Source organism: Pseudonaja textilis, chromosome 3 (genome assembly GCF_049901715.1).
Source record: "Pseudonaja textilis isolate UNSWEBS1 chromosome 3, rPseTex1.2, whole genome shotgun sequence".
In the NCBI taxonomy this organism is placed as follows: domain Eukaryota; kingdom Metazoa; phylum Chordata; class Lepidosauria; order Squamata; family Elapidae; genus Pseudonaja; species Pseudonaja textilis.
Genome location: NC_141992.1, coordinates 161948386 through 161970724, shown reverse-complemented (window position 1 = coordinate 161970724; position 22339 = coordinate 161948386). Strand labels below are relative to the sequence as shown.

At 36.3% G+C, this 22339-nt stretch overlaps 1 long non-coding RNA gene across 1 annotated transcript; it reads right to left on the bottom strand.

The window, feature by feature from the left end:
• Positions 1–9251: 9251 nt before the first annotated feature.
• On the bottom strand, positions 9252–13268 carry LOC148126383 (uncharacterized). The gene is made up of 3 exons (XR_015743202.1): positions 13094–13268; positions 11754–11873; positions 9252–9348 (listed from the first exon to the last, which is right to left on the bottom strand). It is a non-coding gene; the product is annotated as an uncharacterized LOC148126383 (long non-coding RNA).
• Positions 13269–22339: the final 9071 nt, after the last annotated feature.

Sequence of the window (22339 nt, the reverse complement as noted above, 5' to 3'; positions counted from 1 at the left end):
AGATATAAAAAGATTTAAAACAGAGACATAGACAACAGAAACAGCAAATAAAAGAGATAAGATACCCAAGATTAAGAAGAAGAAGGGAATATACAAGAAGAGACTTTAAAAAAAAAAGAACTGAAAAAGGAGGGGGGAAACATGGCTGACAGGCAGAGGGAAATAAAAATAAAACCAGAAGGAAAAAAGAAGAAAGATTGGAGAAATTTAGAAAAGGGAAACCTAGCCAAAATTAAAAGGAATGTTAAAGTTATGAGATTCTGAGAAAAGGGTTAAGGATTGTACAAGGGAAAATCAAAGACTGAATGGAGGAAACATCATAAAGGCAATTAACACTGGGCAGTGCCTGTATACTAAGCTGAAATACTCGGCTAGAATACTCGGTCAATACTCGGCTAGAAGTTGATAATTTGGATCAAAAGACAAGAAAATGAATGACAATGCTCCATGTTCTAACCCAAAAAGTTTATTGTACTGGCCAAGATCTCAGTGTGGCAAAGGACTCTTACAGGTGCAACAAACTGTGGAAGAGAAAGAATATGGCTTAAATGACTAATAAAAAAGCAAAAGAGATTCTGCTGAAGAAGGTGAACAAGAGAAACCTCTTGAAAACAACAAGATTAAAAGCAGAATATTAAAAGAAAACAATTAAGCATCAGGTTTTTAACTGGAAAAAGAAGCCTATGCACCCAGTCAATAGCTGAAGAACATTGAAGGAAAGATACAACAACTGGTTGAGATCAGGAGTGCTGAAGAAAAAAAATGAAGGCTTCATTTTGGCTGCCCAAGAAGAAACGTTGCAGATCAATTCCATGAGAGCAAAAAATCAAGAAGAGGAAGAAATCAATGGTTGTGCCAAAAGTAATAGGAGCCATTGGAGCAATACCAAAAGAGCTGCCTAGATGATGGAAATTTTGAACTTACTAGACCTGAATATCCTAGACTGCAAAAAACCACCCTACTCAGAACTGCCGATATACTTAGACATTACCTTAATAGTTCTTAGGTCCTTGGTTAGGGCTTAAATTATTAAGTTTTTACTAGTCCCAGGCTGTGAATCAACTTGAATATCAAATCTTTAACAACAACAACAACAACAACAATTTGTTGGCAGTTTGATTTGTCAGTGGTTTTTCATATCTTTGCTTTCATGGCATTAGTTTGTAGTGCTTCTTCTTGAGCAGTGAGTATTAAATCTTCTGTTTCTTTCTAGATGGTTCACATCTTAAGCCATGTCCATATCAAGTTGTTATCACATTTTCTTTCAATGGTTTTCAAGTGCTGTCCATGCAAAGCTTTGTTTTTCCATCCATTTAATCTGTCATTCAGCTGTTTTTTCCTTATATTCTACCATTGTTTCTGTTGTTTTTATAATGTTCTCCATTTTCACAGCGTGCTGCAATTTTTCTGTACTTTGATTCACATAGTCAACAATAATAATAATTTAAATATATTTTTGAAGGGAGATGATTTTACAATTCCCTATATTGATTATAGGGCATTGTGGAGCTCCTGTTACTTATCAACCTTTGCCAACCTAGCAGTTCAAAAGCACATACAAAATGCAAGTAGAAAAATAGGGACCACTTTGGTGGGAAAGTAAGAGCACTCCGTGCACCTTCAGCTTTTAGTCATGCTGGCCACATGACCATGGAGACATCTTTGGACAGTGCTGGCTCCTCAGCTTAGAAATGGAGATGAGCACTGCCCCCTAGAGCTGGAAATGTCTAGCACATATGTGCGTGAGAACTTTAACATTTTTATACTGACTATGTGAATGGAGAAAGAAGACTGGCCTTTTCCTGACCTGTCAAATCTGATTCATGGTTGTTTGCACCTTCTGGTATATTTGCAAATAGTTTAAAGATAACTATTAGATGACATCAAAATGAAATAAAGCATTTATAAATGCATATTCCAAATAAAAAAAACCACTAGGAAAAAGATGTAATGTCTCACCACTTTTGCATCTAGAGCTACATGCGTAAATCCTTTCCGTTTTCCCCATATTAGTTTATAGTAGTTATTTCCATAATTTAGCTCTTGTAATCCTCCTGGTGCAATTCCCAGCAGGTGCCCTTGTTTCAGAATGTTTACACACTTTTCTCGTGTAGGTTGATCACACTTATTGAAGGAGAGATATTGACTTAATCCTGATAGACAATCTAAGATGTTAGTCTGTTCTTGCTTATAAAGGAAAAGAGAATACATTCATTTCCGATATGACATAAATTCAACTAAGCTCTTGAACTAGAAAATTTGGACTTCCCAAGTCAGTGCATCAATATCATTTGAAAATAATTAATACTGAACTTTTTGAATTTTTTTTACCTGGTATATAAAAAATAAAATGATCTATCACAGAATGGAAGAATCTCCCAGTAAGTCTATAAATCTTATGAATAAAAAATAGTAGTCAATTGGTAAGACTCCATGATATATAACAAGGATAGCTGATCCTTCTGGTAGATTTTCTAGGCAAGAAACTTCATAACCTGTTAATGGTAGAAAAATGAAAGCACTTCAACAATGTTGTATTCAATAATACAGTTCTATAGAGGAATTATTGAGTCTATCATCTGTACCTCTATAACTGTCCAGTTTGGTTCTGCAACCCAACAGGACAGACACAGACTTCAGAGGATAATTAGGGCTTCAGAAAAAACAATTACGTTACAGTCTGCCTTCAATCAAGGACCTGTTTACTGCACGAGTCAAAAAGAGGGCTGTGAAAATATTTACAGACCCCTCACATCCAGGACATCCCAGACATAAACTGTTTCAACTCCTTCCCTCAATATGACACTATAGAGCACTGCACACCAGAACAACTAGACACAAGAACAGTTTTTCCCCTGAAAGCCATCACTCTGCTAAACAAATAATTCCCCCAGCACTGTTCAACTATTACAAAGTCTGCACTACTATTAGTGTTAATCTTCTCATCATTCCTTATCACCCATCCCCTCCCACTTGTGACTGTATGACTGTAACTTTGTCGCTTGTATCCTTACGATTTATATGGATTGTTTCCCAGTATGATTTGATTGCTTATTGTACCCTATGACTATTATTAAGTGTGGTACCTTATGATTCTTGACTTTTGATGAATATATCTTTTATTTTATATATACTGACAGCATTTGCACCCAGACAAATTCTTTGTGTGTACAATCACACTTGGCCAATAAAGAATCTATTCTATTCTATTCGATAATGTTGCAGTATCCCATCTGAGTTGGTCACTGGGACCAGAGGTTTACTCTCTCAGTTTTCAGACTTGTGCTGAAGTTCATCCTCAGGGAACTTCTCTCCCACATTCTGGTGAGAAAGTAGTTTCCTGAGGATGGGTTCCAGCTGAAGTCCAAAAGTTCAGAAGACAAAACTTCTGGTCCCAATATTGACCCAGATTGGATCCTGTAACAATCTAAGGATACTTGGACAATTTTAAAATATTTCTTAAAGACAATTTTGGTATTCTGCTTACCTTTTCCAGAATTGTTAACAGACATATAAAATGTATAATGTCCATATTGTGCCAGACCAAAACCATTACAAATGATGGGTTAGTACAAAATGTAAAGCCATAAGCTTTAAACAGTTACTAAATAGACTGAAACATTAGGACATAATCCTTCACTTATGATCAGAATTAGGCCGAGAATCTCAGTTGTTAAATGAGACAGTTATTAAACAAACACCATGTCACCACTTCATTCAACGACCACAGTCCCAACACTCCCAGTTATGGTTATTAAGTGAGTATACAGGTTGTTAACTGGAGTGCTGGAGTGTTAACTTCCCATCATACAGTAGAGAACGATAGCAAGAATGATGGTGTGTACTACTGTTTTTCCAGATTTGAGATCCATTCCTGCACTGAAGGATTTTCTCACCTAGGAATCTTCATTAAGCAATATTTGCTTTCCTCACCTAGGAATCATTAAGCAATATTTGCTTTTTGAGATTTCCTAACACTAGACACAAAAATATTCTTTCTGATTTTTCTAATGGTGATTTTTTAAAGGAATGTTATGATCCCAACTTGCCTAAATATTTCTGGTATTCTATGGTTCTATACAATGTTTATCTTTTTATTATTTTAAAAATATTATCAGGAATTACTCTGCTGAGTAATGGATTAAGATAACTCCATCCAATTCTGCAGCCTCAGAGATAAGCAAATTTCTTGATTTCTTGCCGAACCATTTTCAAATAATGAATTGTATAGAAATTGACACTATGCACTCTCATTTTCCATTCACATTCTGTTAGATTTAATGTTTCCAAGATATATATGAGTACTAATTATGATTGGTCACAAGAATGATGCCTCTGAAGAATCCACCAGAAATGGCATTCTGAACCAGCAGATCATTTCTCCGATTTGCAGGACAAATGGTTGGTTTGGCTACTAGGAGATGGCTTCTGTAGCTAATTCGGTCCTGATTGGAAAAGGAGACATGTGGAATTATTCTGAAGTTCCTTGAATGGCTGTCCCTGACGAGGATGACATTCAGTAGATTTCATCTCTCTGGTAAGCTCAGTTGAAGGAGGAGAATTACATCCTGTTCATTCAGCTTTTGTTCTCAAAGGACACCTCTGCTTTTAACTCCACGCTTTGCAAAAGTTTTTTTTTTCTTTTTCTGTTTTAATTGCTGGCCTCATGCTACAAACTCAACTTCTCTTCTTCCCATGGATTCCAATTGAACTAACAGTGTCAGAAGAGTAAGATGAAATGATTTATTTCTCTATACAGCAGAGATACAAACATCAATAAATTATTTTAGATTATTGAGAAAATGATTTCACCACATTGAATTTTCACCAAGAAGACTGTACATATTATTAACTTGAAAATATACTGTAATTATACTTCTACTGTATCTTTGTTTACAACTTTCAGGGTAAACTACCAAAGACTTTGTTAGGAATATAAGTCACTTAACAGGTATTTGGTTTAATTGTGGTTTACTATCCTCATAAAGATGGCACAAGACACTTCAACAAGTCTATCACTGATAACCCAGTTGGATGGAACAAACTATGTTTCCTGGTCTATGAAGTGCAGTCTACTTCTGTGTAAAAAAGGTTTATGGAATGTGGTGCAAGACCCACCAGATATAAATGCTTGGGATCCAGAAAATGAGGATGACGCCAAGAAGATTGCTGACTTTAAACAAAACAACGAACGAGCTCTTTGTATAATTGGACTAGCACTGAGTGACCAGCAGCTAGTACATATTCATGGAGAAGAGTCTGCTGCTAGGTGTTGGGAAAATTTGAAGAGGATTTATGTTCATGACAGTGGAGGTGCACACATACATCTTACACGTAAACTGTTTAGAGCATGTCTTCTGAAAGGTGGAGATATGTTAGCTCATTTAAACTTCATGAAAAGAACTTTTCAAGAGCTACATGAAAAAGATCTGATATTTTGAGAGCTGCATCAAGTTTATATCATTCTTTTCTCATTGGATGAAAGTTATGATGATTATGTATCTTCACTGGAAGTCCTGCCCAGAGATAAACTGACATTGACTGACATTACTGGAAGATTGTTAGAGGAAGCAAGAAGATGACTGGATAGGGACCAACTGAGGAAGGAACAACCACAAGAAGAGGATTTATCTTCAACTGCCTATACTGTTAGGAAATGTTTTTCTTGTGGGGCTAGGGGAACATATAGCTAAATTCTGTAAGAAGGGAAAACAACAGAATACTGGTAATCACCAGAAGGCTAAGAAGAATGCTAGTTTAGCTATGTCTAGCAATTCAACTGTAAACCATGATTTGTGGGTTGTTGATAGTGGAGCACCACAATGCATTACTAAAGATAGAAACAGGTTTGTAAAGTTGTCCACAAATAAACAACATGTATCATTGGCAAATGGATGGAAGATGAACGCATCAGGTGAAGGTACTGCATATTGTTCTTGCATAAATGAACATTTAACTATGTTATATATACCTAAACTGAAATTTAATTTATTATCAGTAAGGGCTTTAGTTAATTTTGGTTATGTAGTAACCTTTAGGGGAGATAACTGTATAATAGAGAAAGAGGGTAAAAGTGCTGTTGCTACATTAGAGAATGATTTATATGTGATACATGATGACCAGTTGAAGATGGCTAACTCAGTTTACAACAATGTTAAGCCACATGATGAATTTATACATTTACTACATAGATGTTTAGGACACATTAATTTCAAAATGCTCAAACAAACTGTTGAATTGTCAGAGGGAGTAAAATTGAAACCCTGTAGCAAGTATTTACACTGTAATGCTTGTAGTCAAGATAAAAGCAAGGTTACTCTTGCAAACAGACTTAATGGGTTTAAGACCAAAGAACCTTTAGAGGTTGTTTTTGCTGACATAATTGGTCCTAAAAAACCAAGTTTAGGAGGTGCCTGTTATATTTTGAGTATAAGTAACTGGTTCTGTAGGCATGGCTTAGTTGGTGGGTGTGGCTTGGTGGTCATGTGACTGGGTGGGCATGGCCAACTTGACATCACTCATGTCAAGGGGCGCTTCTCCACATCTGGTCTCTCATGACAGTGGGGATGCTGCAATGGTCATAAGTGTGAAAAATAGTCATAAGTCACTTTTTTCAGTGCCATTGTAACTTTGAATGGTCACTAAAGGAACTGTTGTAAGTCAAAAATATAAAAAGCTTCTTTGCTTGCAAAAAGCTGCCCTAAATACCAATCATTAGATTAAAAATACCTGCAAGCCAGAATTACAAATCAGGCAGGATGCCAGAGCAGCTTGAGTAATGAATATAGTTAAAATGCAGTGATAACTATAAAGCAGCTATCTCTTGCTTGTAAAGTGAAATCCTTTAGCAGAGAGGTCATTTAAGCTCTCCAGAAAAAGCACACCCAGGAAAAGCAATCCTTAGATCCATTTGCACCTCTTAAAGATATCTTAAGGAAATCATCCAGATTTAAGGAAAGGTCACATGCCCTCCAGAAAAAAAATCAGTGCCAAGGTTGCATCCTGCCTCTTAGAAGTATACCCAAAAGGACAGTGCCAGATAGTACTAAAGAGGTGAAGGAAGACCCCCACCCCAGATGGAAAAAAAAACATGAGGCAGGAAAAAAATAAAACACAATACAAATAATTAAATCACAACAGTAGCTGTTGTTTGTTGAAGCTGAATAGAGAAAATTATCTGATCAATAAACACAGGATTAAATGTCACCAAGCACAGAATTAACCTTCACCAAAAACCAGTTTTAGACCAAAACACAAAAGGGTATGTAAACTCACGTTTGAATATCAATCTTTCTAGCTAGCCAAGAAGCCTTGCTGAATGTCACTCATCTTGGTTCCCTGTCACTAAAAGCTTTGCTTCATTATTCAATTATTGCTTCAAAGTGCTGATTGTCCAGGGAACTATTTCCTCCCAACAGCAGTGTAAAAATCTTAAAACAACCCTTCCCCTTTAAGAAAGACAAGCATCAGAAGCTCTGGAGACAGGAAGTCTAGGAGTACTGGCAAGATTGTAATAAGGGTGAAAAAACAAAACAAAAGGAGATTGCTTCTAACTACCGGTTCTTCGAACTGCTTAGAAAGTTAACAAGGGGTTCTATAGAACTGGACAGAACCGGTAGCATCCCCCCGCCCCCCCCGGCTAGGAGTCATAGTCTCCCAGTTTCTAGCCTGGTTCCTTAACCACTACATCAAACTGGCTATCATATTACTTACATTTTAGAAACTCATATTCTCCATTAAGCAATTTTATTATTCTCTTTACTGAAAGAAAAATTAAATTTAGTATGTGTAATTGCTTTGTATATTGATTTGAATGCTCTTGCCTTTATCACAAGATTTTAAAAGATAAAGATCTGGGCATATTTTTTTAAAAAAGGTTTGATGCTCCTATGGTATATTTATCTACAGATACTCTTCACTTAACAATTACAATTGCAATTGGCAACTTTGTTCCAAAATGCCATGATCATTAGATAAGACATCACATGACTGCACCAGACTTGCAACCTCACATCTGTCATAGTTGTCAAATGAACCTCTGCAACTGTTAAGAGAGACATCATGTAATTCCAAGTTGTGCATTTAACTTCCAGTTTCCCTATTGACATTGCCATCAGAAGTCTGCTGTGAAGTGTGCAAATTGCATTCACATGACCATTGAGACCTGTTACAATCCACTGATGACAAAGTGGTCAAATCTTGATCACATGACCACAGGGTTACTGCAATAGTTATATGTGTGATATCTGATCACAAAGTTTCTGTTTCAATTCTACTTTAACTTAGAATAGTCGTAGACAGGACTGTTGTTAATTGAGGACTACCCACATAAATTGTGATGGTCTGTCATTTCTTATCTGTTCTAATTCTGTTGGCAAGTTGAATTAAAATAGTCTTTGCTTATCACTTATTATAAAAATGAGCATTTGAGAAAGGCAGTCTCTGCCTGTCTCTCACCAAAGCCGTGAACCATCTGTTAACGTCTCCCACCAAAGTATGTATCCTAAAGCTTTCAAATATCTTTATGGCAGTGGGGTGATGAATGGTCTTGTTTCAAGAGGATTATATGAGCAATTGATGTTCTGTTATAAAGAAACAACTTCAGACTGACATTCTTGAAAAAACAAGCTGGAAAGAGAAAACAAGGGATTCTGAGGAAAAAAAGAGGGTCTGAAGAGAGTAATAGAATAAGAAACAGAAGTCTAAGACTCTAATGCAGTAAAAGAGTGAACGGAAAGTGGAGGAATGAGATCAGGAAAGGTTGTAGTGACAAAATTAGCATTTGGAGTAATAAGCACAGAGAGGCTAAATAGAATTCTAATTGTAAAAAATTAATTTAAAATAAGATAGAAAGGGAACAAATCTTTAATAATGTAGTGGGAAAATAATGAAAATATATGTGCATATAAGAAATATCTCCTTAATATATGAGGAAATTGATTTTTAATAAATATTTTATTTGGGTAATAAAAGCCCTACATCACCATGCCTGTTTGCAAACATCTCTTATAAAAGAATATGCAACAACATAACTTGAGAAAATCCAATGGTGTAATATTGACAGTTGTAATGCCTGATGACAATCAATTGTTCTACAACAAAGTGTATACTTTACAATGCTGCAAGATGCATTAACCTCAGGACAATTATAACAATAATAAAAGTACTGACAAGCAATTTCATTACATCCCCACCCTTGACACACATACGCAAACAAACCTTATTAAGTTTTTTACTTACTAGTATTGGGAGGGAAAGCCTACTTCTTTTGTGTTCAGCCACTTCACTCTGGTAATAGCAACGTTTCTTTTGATTTTATGATGCTCTATTGTCATATATATCTTCCACCTAGAAAGGAATTTTTTATATCTTAGAAATGTGCCTAATCTATTTAAAGAAGTTGTTGCGTCTGCAAAAGAACCCATGATTCTTGCACAAGACTGATGAGTTACAGGACAGGATTCCTTCCCACATAATCCCAGCTCTGCTGCCAATTTAGTGTACATTGAAATAGTGTTTCTTCATTGTTAACTTTCATCTTACACTGATTATTTAATGTAAGTTACATTTATCAGGACTAGAAGCCCAGATAAGCAGGGCAAGGTGACTTTAATTAAGGATTAACTAACAAGTGCAGTGTTTATACTTAAGGATTAACTAACAAGTGCATTGCTTATACTTCCCAGTTAACAGGATACATCAGCACTTTGTTAACTTGCAAGGCACTCTCTAGATTAACTTTTCTCAGTTGGAGTTCTGCAGAAGCCCAGGATCTGTGACAACTCCCTAGAAGTTTCATGAGAAATTGTGATTGAAACACACGCACACACACACACAGAGAGAGAGAGAGAGAGAGAGAGAGAGAGAGAGAGAGAGAGAGAGAGGTTTTGAACTTTTTTCCTAGTTTTTCGTCACAGTTTTTATTTTTTTATTTTTATTCTTTTAGTTTCTATAGTTAATTTAGTTTCTATAGTGCTTCATAAAATTATTTCAAATAACTGTTTCACAGGTAAAGAAATATGCCCTTAAATTTACATCCCTTCCAACATTTTACTGAATAATTGCTGTATTATTTCTATTGGGATTAACTGCCATTTATTCTTGTATGGAGGCTAATAGATATTTTGCTGAATCCCTAGTTCTCATTTGCTTTCTTAAATCTATATCAAAAGTCATCAGTGACCTATTTCCATCTCCAGCAATATCGTATACAAATTAAAAATCATTCATTATTCTATACATTTCTTAAAATTGACCAGATGATATTCTGCTGTTTCCCTTAAAGTTTTCTCATTCAAAAGTTATTTACATTGAATCCATATTTAAAAATGGTATCTGATTGTTTAAATTCAATCTCTTCTGTACTGAATAACAAATTGTTGTCAGAGAAATCTCCTGTCTTGCATAAACTGTGTATCCTATTTTTCACTTCAGCTTTTTATTTCTCTAATCCATATTTTGCTTCTCTAAATCAAGCATTGCCCTAACCAGGAGGAATCATGGTTCCCTCTTTTGAGCAAAGAGATACTTCAATAAATTCAAGAAAATGCTAAATAAATTGCTTGCTAAATCCTAAACTCTTTTCTTCACTCTGTATCCCTAACTCATCTCATTCTTCCTCCACCATATCACTACTCCCATGTAATTAATGTGAGCAATGCTCACAGAAGAATTATAAATTATTTCTTTCAATTGAAAATGTTTATGTATATATATGTGTGTGTGCATGCACATACTATACAGTCCATGTGGTTTCTGTTGAGTAGTCAGCCTTTCACCTGGCTCATAAGTTTCATGCAAAAGCAATCTCTCAGTTGAATGTAACATGTTGTGTCCCCCCCCCCCCCACTCATATATATTCTATGGGCATGTTGTGCATTTTTCCTGGTGAGATGATTTGCTACTAGGTGAAAAACACAAAAGGAATAAGATCTCCTTGAAGGAAGGTTTGTTCTTTCACTTATTTGGGCAAAAGAAACATAAACACACACACACACACACACACACACACACACACACAGAAACATGACAAACACATTGGTAACTCTGCATGGGAACCTCCAGCCAATGTAGGACAAAAAGTTTGGACAAAAACTATGAAAAGCACCAAGAAATCCTTCCATCGCTTTTCACTGTTAACCTGAGGGAAACTCTAGTTCATCATTACTAATTACATAAACTGATCTGTGGGAATGACGTTGGGAAACAAGGAAGAACTGCACCCAGGAAAACAATCACAGCAGCTTAGTGTGCAGCAGGAATGTGTGCATGGCAAATAGCTCAGAAGGGATCTTCCCTAGCTTCTTGGTTGTAAATTTGATGGGAAGAAATGTAACCTTGCAACATTCTGTTGATGTAACCTTCAAAAAAGTAGAATTAATTTATCTTCACATGTCTTACAAGGCGGACATCATAAGATCTTGCCTAATGTTCTCCTGCTGGCTGTGATGATTAACAACAAACTTAACATCTTAAGTGTTCTAAGGTGCTTAAAACACTTTATTATTATTTATTTCTTAACTGCATTGCATGTAATGTACTAGAATATGGGACAAAAGTAGATTAAGCTAATTGGTTTAAATAGATAGGTTCCACACTTTGCAGCTTACCTCACCCTGATGTTTTAATCTGGGTGAAAAGTTGTTCCAGACAATGAAAACTTTTTGTTCTATATTAGTTAGCTGCTCACATGCAGAGATGCCAATGTGTTCATCATGTATACTTCTTTTACCTGGATAAGTGAAGTCACAAACCTTCAGAGTTAGGTCACCTTTGCCCATCTTCAGTTGATGCAATATCTGCAGTTGTACATGGAGCAGGAAGACCTTGTTATTCTGATGGTTGGCCTCACCACTGCCTCTCTGGAATACACTCTACAGGTGAAATTCAAAAAATTAGAATATTGTGCAAAAGTTCATTTATTTCAGTATGTAACTTAAAAGGTGAAACTAATATTTGATATAGACTCATTACATGCAATGCAAGATAGTTCAAGCCATGATTTGTCATAATTGTGACGATTATGGCTTACAGCTCATGAAAACCCCAAATCCACAATCTCAGATGGTCTCTTTTCAACAAGATAATTGGAGTAAGATGTTTTGCAGAATTGTGATGGAGCACAATCTTCTATCTACATGTCTTCTTTAATTTATGCTTTCCACTCTGTGTGGCCCTTCTGAACTCCCACATCTGGAGTTCCTAATGACTTAGACTTCTTGCAGAAGAAGCTGTCTGCTCAGCAACTCTGAATGGAAAAGCTAGATTTTTCTGATTTTGTCTACTTATAATGAAGCTAAATTGCCCACCACCTCAGCCTCCATACTCCATACATAGAACCTTAACATCTTCATTTGTTCTGCAAAATGACAATATAATAGAAATAAATATTAAATTTTCTGTGAATATTGCATATAGAGAGAAATGGCAGAAGATATTTTATTATTGGTATATTACTCCTGTCGTGTCATGTATGGGAATTTGCTTGTTTAGTCAGCCCAATTTCTGGGATGCCATGCCCAGTCCAGGAACAGTTGCAGTTGGAAAACAGGATGAAGTTGTGCAAAGGCCCTCCTGATGACAGCTGCCAGATGTTTCTCAAATAGGAGATGTCAATCCAACACCCAAATTGCACAATAAGCAGAAGACAGTAGCGCAAAATGGGAAAATTGTTCTAGGAGTGGAGGGGGGCAGGCAAAACCCATCACTATTTGTGTTTCTTGTGTTGCACCAAAGCTTCTTTTCTATTCAGATCTTCACATCTATTTTATTTCAAATTCTAAATTAACTAATTCATTTGTATAATAAAAATAATTAAACAGTTTAATATCTTTATTTTAAGAGAAACCAGTTTCTGATATGGCATGTAGCCATACATAGCATTATAATCCATAAATCTAAAAATGAATGTCAGATTTGTCTGACATGAATTCCAGAGTCTGATTATATTGTAGTTCTTCTTTTATTTATAATTCAGTGAATTAGGGAGGTGTCTGAACTTTTTACATCTATCTATTGAGGATTTAAATATATATTTTGCTCCCTGTCACCTTGACAATGAAGCCGGCATAACTCCATCAAGATCATCTCTTACCTGTTGCTTGAAAAGTGCTGGAAAAGTGAAATGTCATCAAGGAAAAACAAAGTTGTCCAGTTGCCTCTTGAAAAAGCACCTTTGAGACTTTCATGGCAGTCATTAAACAAACATTGTGGTTGTTAAGCAAATGTTGCAGTCATTAAGGGATTATTGGTTTTTGCTCGAAGTTAGCAAAAAATGCTAGAAAACAGCAAAAAAAAAAAAAACTTTGTAAACTAGACTCATGTGACTGTGGAATGCTGTGCTGAGTCCTAAAGATGACATGCCTAATAGGCCATGACATGACCTCAGAAGAGAAGTGCGACCATTTATATTGCCGGATATTCTTTATGGGCTAGAAAGCACCCATTCCATGGCTGCCACAACTTTGAACAGTGATAAAATGATGAGCTGTTAAACAAGAATTATCTGTAGCATTAAAGCAGTGTAAAACAATCAAAGCTCCATAAATAAATACAGAGCATTGGAGAGAGAAAACACAATCAAACATTTTTCATGTGTTGGGTTCACAAATTACATTGGATTCTGAAACGCCAAGTTTTACACCTTTTCAAAAAAATGTTAAGGTTGGGCCAGAAAAACCTCCAAGAGGATAACATTCCAAATGGCAACAGAGAGAGCATGGCTCTGAGATCCCACAAGGTGGCACTGAATAATCACTTCTTTGCTTTTGTAGGGCAAGTAGAGATAATTGCAAAAAGGCATTTAAAAAAAAAACAGACCTAAACTTTCTAGGGCAGCAATTGACACTGGTGGGCTGCGAAAAATGTTTGGTGGGCAGCAGAGGAATCTCACCCCCAGAACATCTTCCCAAAGCAATTAATCCAGGCTGCACAGGAACACAAGGCTGCGCCACCCACATGGCCCGCGGAAACCCTCCCCGCCCACTCACTCCTTACCTGGCAAACTTGCCTGCTAAATTGCTATTTCTCCTTTTTCAGACCATCAGCTGTTCTGCTGTGCCAGGAGATTTAGATTAGCTAGGAAGCAGGAAATGATTGGATTTCTTGCTTTCTAGCTAGTCTTTAGATCTTGAAGGTTCAGTGCAGATTCACGGCAAGCAAATTCTATGTGACAGACTGAGCTGGCCAATGGCAGATAGATAGATCTCTGAATGAATCTGTGATTCTGTGAGCAACTCAATCTACCTGCCTGCTTTGCCTGATTTTGGGTAAAAGTTACGCCTTTTTAAAATAAAAAAATTCAATATTTACATACATGGTGTGTTGTGAGTTAATTTTGTGAGTTTGCTTGCTCACAAATTTTATGAGTTTGCTTGCAAGCAAATTTTATGTGACAGATTGAGCTAGCCAATGGCAGATAGATCTCTGAATGAATCTGTGATTAGGTGAGCAACTCAATCTGCCTGCCTGCTTTGCCTGATTTTGGATAAAAGTTGCTCTTTTTATTAAAAAATCAATATTTATATAAATATTTATGTTTACATACAAGCCATGCCCAGCCAGTCACATGACCACCAAGCCACACCCACAAATTAGGCCATGCCCACAGAACCAGTTAGTGGTTCCTGGGATTTAAAATTATGAGTTTGGTGGTCCCTGAGGTCCAAAAGGTTGGTGACCCCTGGACTAGGGTAGTGATAACTAATCTTTTTGGCACTGAGTGCCCAAAGCATGTGCGTGCGCATCCCCAAAATGCAATATACATGGGGCCCGTGCATGTGGCCCACACCTGCATGTGCCCTGCTCCCCGCATGTTTGTATGTCTCCCCACATATGCACATGTCCCCTGCACATGTGCCCCCCTATGTGTCCCCCCACACATGATCCCCACCCCCATGTATGCACACAGGTCCTCCACACATGCAGCTATCCCCTGCACATGAGCCCCACCCTCATGCATGTGCGGCAGAGACTCGAAGACCAGCTGGCCAGCGGGAGGCATGTGCCCATGCACGGCAGAGTTAAGCTGGAGTGACAGCTTGCATGCCCACTGAGAGAACTCTGTGTGCCACCTCTGGCACGCATGCCATAGGTTCACCATCGAGGATCTAGGGCTTTACAGGAGACAAGAAGCAGCATGGTTTGCACTCAGAACTGCAACTCCTAAAGCAGAGGTGTTAGAAGGGTGAAACAAGGTGCTGGTTGAGCCACATTCCAGACTATATTTAGTTTCCAAGTCGTTATCATAGGTGGCTCCATCTATAACTTTTAGAGAATACTCCAACATTACTAAAGTACATTTATAGATCATCTCTTTGTACATGATCACTTACCACTTTGTTTTTTAAAGCCAGTTTAGCAAATCCACTATGGGTACTCCACTCCAGATTTTAGTTTTCATTACTAAAATTTTGCTCTCTCAAACCATCAGGTGCTATTCCTAGTAAGTAGCCTCTCTCCAGAATGTCAGCACAGAATGTTTGCTTGCCTTCAGTGCAACCTACTACATCAAGACATAGTTTTATACCTGTAAAAAAATGGAGGAAATAAAACATTGTATATGAATATAATTTGTAGCAATAGCAGTAGCACTTAGACTTATGCACCACTTTACAATGCTTTACTGTCCTCTCTAAGAAGTTTACAGGGTCAGCGTACAGCCCCCAACAAACTGGGTCCCCATTTTTCCACCTCGGAAGGATGAACAATTACCTGAGTCAATTACCACTTATGACTATATTTATGTGGCACCATTTAGATGCAAATATCAAATTGATAATACAAATTTTACACAGCACATTGTTTCAAGAAACCTGTGGGCCACATACAAATGAAGACTCTGGCTGGAATAAATTGTCTGCCCTCTTGATTATCTTGGGACTATTCAAGTAACTACTTACCATCCCATCTTTCCACATAAAGTCACCAAATTTGCTATCCTTTGCTTTGGTTTGTTCCATAATTCATTGTAGACATTTCCTTTTATGTTATATTTTTTCTTCCAAATATATAAACAAGATGTGCATGCATAGCAAATTAAAACAATACCTGAAGGTACATAATATATAAGCAGAAAAAATACTAGTAATATCAATAGAGGCTGAAGTACAGAGTTCACAAAGTCCTCCATGTAACCAAAACCAATCCAGTCTTTTAGCATGTGAAGAAACCATGTCACAGATTCATACTCTGATGTATTCAACAGAGTAGCTTTCCTTTCATTCAAGTCAAACAGAAAAAACAGAGAAAGAAAATCATGGTTTATTTTGAGCGAGATAAATGGTGTTATTTATCAGCTTGTCTTACAAACGTAAACAAACACATCACTATTCTTTTTAAATTAAATTCATACTTTTTAAACCATTTTATTGTACTTAATTTTTATAGGTTTTATAGGTTTTTATAGGTTTTATAGGTTCTAAATACTTGTTATAAAACTGATAATAAATGGCTTTTCCTAATCAGACATAGTCTATTTATTTGACTTTGTCTAAAATTCTAAACAAAACTACTTGGCACATGTGGTATGATCAATGAAAATTATTTTGGAATTACAATTATGTCCCTAACATTATTCTCTTAAATGTATCCATGTACTAAAATTCTATCTTACTGCAGTCTAATCAAACTCTCAGTGGTTTATAATAAAATAAAATATATCAAAGAGTAAATAACACATAAACAAAGCATAAAATTCCAATCAAATGGATTCACAAACTAAAACTTTGTCTTCAGCTTGTTTAGGAAGATGTATGGAGTAAAATTTGAGCTCATCTCAGGCATCTGGCTGCTTCAGAGGGCCATTGCTGCCACTGAACCAAATGTATTGCCTCTGAGACAGATGGGGAAGAAACTAAACAACAAATTGTGAGCAAGTGGTTAGAAAAGGAGAATTGAATTCATTGGTTAGATCACATTGCAATGAACAAGGACTTGATCTCAATTTTGCAGCTACTGTGACTGTTGGCTGAGCAGGGACAAAAATAGCCAGAGGAATAGCCTAGGAAATGAGTCCCTTGTCAGACAACAGCAATGCTGATTTATCTAATTTTTTTTCTGCTCCAGGGCTGCAATTACTAGATATTAGGTTATCCAAATATACTGTTGTCTATTAGCAACATAAAAAGTTACACATACAGTATATCCATGTGAGTATATAGTTTAACATGATATGTCTAACCTGGTAGGGCAAGTAGATATTCTTAGGGAAAGGCAGTCCCACAAATAGGCTGGCTTTGTGCCATTTGGGTTTTTTTTTTTGAAAGAGATTGAATTCTCTTTCAAACTTCCATTTTTTTCTGCTCAGCATAACTAATTTATATTTTCATAAAATATACTATGATAGGTTTTTATATTGAAATAATCTCCTCTGTAGAAAAATGGCAAATTAAATTGTGGGTTTATACATCAACATAAAAAATAATTTTATCTTTGAAAATAAGTTTGATACAGACTTTAATTCCATTCTTTAATTCTAATACTATTTGTAGATTATAACCGTACACATGGACCTTGTCTGTAGTCAAAGTTTGGGTTTCTTTGAATATAAGGTTTTAATATCTAAGTTATTCATTAAAGAAGAAAATAATGTTTGTGTTACACAGGCTTTTTTGTTATTTTTTAAATTGCTGACTCACATTATAGTGATACTGTGATTGATGCTAATTATTGCATATTTATCATATTCAATAATGTTCTGAAGTCTTAAAAGGAGACAATATTTTATTGGCATCAATGTTAATGTTATTTTGAAATAATTTTTCAATCTTGTATTGTTCCTAAATCTATTAAAATTTATTTTTCATTTTTTTCTGTTTTAAATATCTTACTATAATAATGCTAAATAAAAAATAAAAAAGGAAATCTTGAAATGTGAACAATCTAAGCATATTATGTATCGTTGGACAACATGGCTTTTTTTATGGATGGCGGTGGTGAAAAAATGTCATATGTCTTACCATCTGACGACCATCTCCGATAAAAGGACTGGAGCAACACAGCTGGAGAAAATCCAACCACAACCCCAGTGATGTAATATTGAATGTGGCAATTCACCAATATCTGGAAGCCCACCAGTTATCTGAGCAAGAGCATTTGCTTTTGGAAAAAGGCCTTGATCTCAGCAAAATAAGGACAATAATAAAAGTATGGACAAGCAATTCCCATTTGCTCTCCACCCTTCACATATGGAAGGCACATACGCGCACGCACACATGCACACACACACACACACAAACACACTCCCCATATTTCTTTTTGCTTACTATTTTTGGAAAAGCGTCTTTTGCCTTCAGTCACTTCATTCAGCTAACAGCAGCTTTTTCTTTTGATTTTGTGATGTCATTTATATTCTTGTATCTATTTCCTGCCCACCTAGAGATTATTTCCACACTAGAAAGTGGAGACAAGCTTAAGGTACCTGCCTAAACTATCTGAAAATTATGGTAGAGTATCTTTGTTCATGGTTGTCCTAAAGCTATTACACCTACATTGGAGGCCATTTTTCTCCTATTGCACTATTGCAGAAGATTGTGATGGATCATAGAAAGTCAAAATTCCTTCCTGCTTATCCCAGCTTTATTTCCAGACAATTCTCTATACTGAATAAAACAATGTTTCTTTAATCCATGCTCTTTTCATTATTTTACATAAGACTCTTATGCAAGGGATAGAATTAGTATAAGGTGATTTTCATTAAGGATTTACCAAATGTCAATACAGTTTAGTTCTTCCTACCTCTTTTTAGCTCACCTTTATTTTGGGTCATCTCAGGATGGCTTATATAGCTAATACTCCTATGTCCTCTTTTCCTCAGAATAACAACAACATCGAATCTAACCCCTTATGATGTGGATGAACCCATTTCTTCACCTAGTTGATTGTTAATGTTGTTATAGGTTTGTTGCTTGGCTGCTATTTATATTATTTATTCTTTTTATTGCTTCTATTTTGTATTTAATTGTTAGCTGTCTAGAATCATGTAAAAATTAAAAAACAAAACAAAACAATAAAACAGAACAAAACTATAAAATAATAAAATAAACTATAACAAAAGAAAAGAAGAAAACAAAAGAAAGTAATAAATGAGTTTGCCTAAGAGAGAACAGTTGGCCCCAAATCACTCATCTTGCTTTCTTGTCTAAGAGACAGTTGGAAATCACAAATCCAAATTTCTAGTCTAGCACTTGAGCCACTTTAGCCATCTGCCTTTTAATAAATATACAGGTAGTTCTTGACTTACTAATTTGTTTAGTGACCATTTAAAGTTACAACAGCACCGCAAAAAGTGATTTATGACAATTTTGCACAAAATTATGTAAGCTGCCAGGGTAGAAGTGGACTTTGGTTGTACCTATAGAATTCTATCCAAAATCATCAACATTGTTATTGTCCTTGCTAATAGATGATAAGCATTGTTGTGTATGCCTATAAGACTACTTGTATATTACCCAAAAAGCATGATGGATAGTAGAGGTCAATATCTATGAGCCATCTGGTAATGTCCTCAATACATTGAATATTGAGATTTGGAGTGAATCAGAGAAAACACTAAAGAGAATATATTTACCAACCCAAAGAAGAAGAAAATAGGGAAATTGTGTACACATAAAACTGAAAAAAATGGTGAAAGATCTAAATGAAGTGACCTTATCTTGTGAAGTGGATGAATACATACAAACACACACACACACACACACACACACACACACACTACACTAAGATGTGGGTTCAACTAATTTCTTGTCAGACTACACAAATCAGTGCAACCAAAGTCATTGCATATTAAAGTATGAATTAAATGGCTGGCCCTAGTTGCACATTTTGCTGCAATGAATAGCATTAATGGAAGAATCAGAAATACATTTCGCAACATTTGAAATGACTGAGATGGGGTGGAAATATGTTCTGGATAAGTGAAAGTGGGAAAAAGTTCCCAGAAGCAATTGAAACTTTTGGAGTCCTGAAAACAAATGAGAATGGCAAGAATTTGCTTATAAAAAAACAGATGTTTATTTTGAACACCTGGTTTCAGCATAAGTCTATTCATAGTACACTTGCATATTAAGGATGATTAACCAGACTGCTAATAGTGAAAGATTGATGTAGGATTAGTGAACACTTAGTGAGGGCTTCAAGATCAATGAGTGGTTCTGAATTTGAGCCAGCTCAGTTTTTGTGAATTGTTTAATGTGCACTTAAGGTTGAATTAGTGACTAATAGATGTTAGAAATTTGGTATTATTAAAATAGCACTAATAGAAGCATGGTGTTATTGTTCCCTGTATAATGGAAAAGGTAACAGGCAAATACAAAAACCACAAAACGATTAGCTTATTAAGTGTAAATAAATGAATGAGAGTAATTTTGGTTAGTGGTTTAGCAATTTTGGCACCGGGCTAGAAACAAGGGCACCATGAGTTAGGCATAAAGTCAATGACCTTGGGCCAGTAATTTTCTTTCAACCCTAGGAAACAGCCAATATTAAACATTTTTTTAAAAAACAAAAGCTTGCCAAGAAAATTTTAGGCAGTCACAAGGTTAACTTGTTAAATGTTAATAAATATGCAATACTCTACTGGTGAAACTAAAATTGTGTTGAATCGAGAATCTGAATCATTTTGTTTTAAATCTGATACCCGAGAAGCTGTCAAAGAGAAGATGGGGTTGACCTATTTTGCAAAGCACCTGAGGTCAGGACATGAAGTAACAGGTGGAAAGATCACTAAAGAGAGGTCTAATCTAGAATTAAGGAAAAATTTCCTGACAGTGAGAACAATTAATCATTCAAACAGTTTGCTTCCCAAAGTTGTGGATGCTCCATCACTGAAGTTTTTAAGAAGAGCCATTTGTCAGGAATGGTATAGGGATGTGATGGCAAACCTATGGTATGTGTGCTGGAAGCGGCATGCAGAGCCATCTCTCCGGGCACATCAGCCATCGTCCATTTCTCTTATGGTTTCCGGCATGTCCATGAGTGCCGACCAGCTAATTTTCACATGCGCATGCACACCACAAAACAGAAGACCAGATGACCAGCATGCATGCATGCATGCCCTGGAAACCAGAAGCTCAACTTCCTGGTGCCCACATGCATACTGGGGAACTGCTCTTCCAGTTTCCGGTGCTCCCACATGCATGCACCGGGGAACTGTTCTTCCAGTTTCTGGCACTCTCCCAAGCACACACGCTCCCGTTTCAGCAGTTGGTACCAAAAAAATTGACCAACACTGGTATAGGGTCTCCTGTTTGAGCAGGGGATTAGATTAGAAGACTTCCAAGGTCCCTTACAACAATATTATTGTATATTCTATGTACTGTGGAGAACCCAAAAGATTTTTGGCAAATGCTGGGTAGATTGTATTGTGAAGTATAGAGTAGGGTTCTGAAAATTGATGAAGTTGTTTTTGATGAGAAAATTTGAATGTATGATTTTATATAAAAAAGGAAAATTGCAGTTGGTTTGCAATGAAAGAATATCACATCAGTCATCCAAATATTTTATCTCAATACAGGTGGTTCTTGACTTACAACCACAATTAAGCCTAAAATTTATGTCGCTAAGCAAGACAGTGGTTGTGAAATTTGCCCCGTTTTTTAATCTTTCTTGCCACCATTGTTAAGTGAATCACTGCAGTTGTTAAGTTAGTAACATGGTGGTTAAGTGAATCTGGCTTCTCCAGATTATTGTCTTTGCTTGACTTTGCTTTTCAGAAGGTCACAAAGTGTGACCCTGGGGCACTACAACTGTCATAATATGAGTCAGTTGCCAAGCACCTGACTTTTGATCACATGACCATCAAGCTGCTACAATGGTCATAAGGGTGAAAAACAGTCATAAGTCACTTTTTTCAGCATCATTGTAACTTTGAATAGTCATTAAATGAACTGTTGTAAGTTGAGGACTACCTGAACTGTCTTCCAGATGTGCACATATAAAATGTTTCAGAAAGACTGATCAGGCTCATTGGAGTTGCCAATGACAAACCTTTCTACTCACCAATACGAGTGAAAATGAACTGTGAGTCAAGTTTCAAAATATCCACAGTGACTTAATGGCTTTGGGGAGTAGGATGGGGTCCAAATGATGTTCTCATCAATACTTTCTGTTAAACAGAGCTGAAGCAAGAAAAAGCAAACATTTAAAAGTGAACTCCTGGTGGTAAATCTGGCACAAGTGGCAGAAGTTCAGGTTTTATAACTAACATCATAGAACAACAGTAGTACAAACATCAGAAATGAATGACTGCTTTGTCCTCCCATGATTCTGTGGATGCCCCAAACACGCAAGTTAGACAAGCCTCTTTGTCCAATTATATTGTTACCAGAGATTCCAATCTATA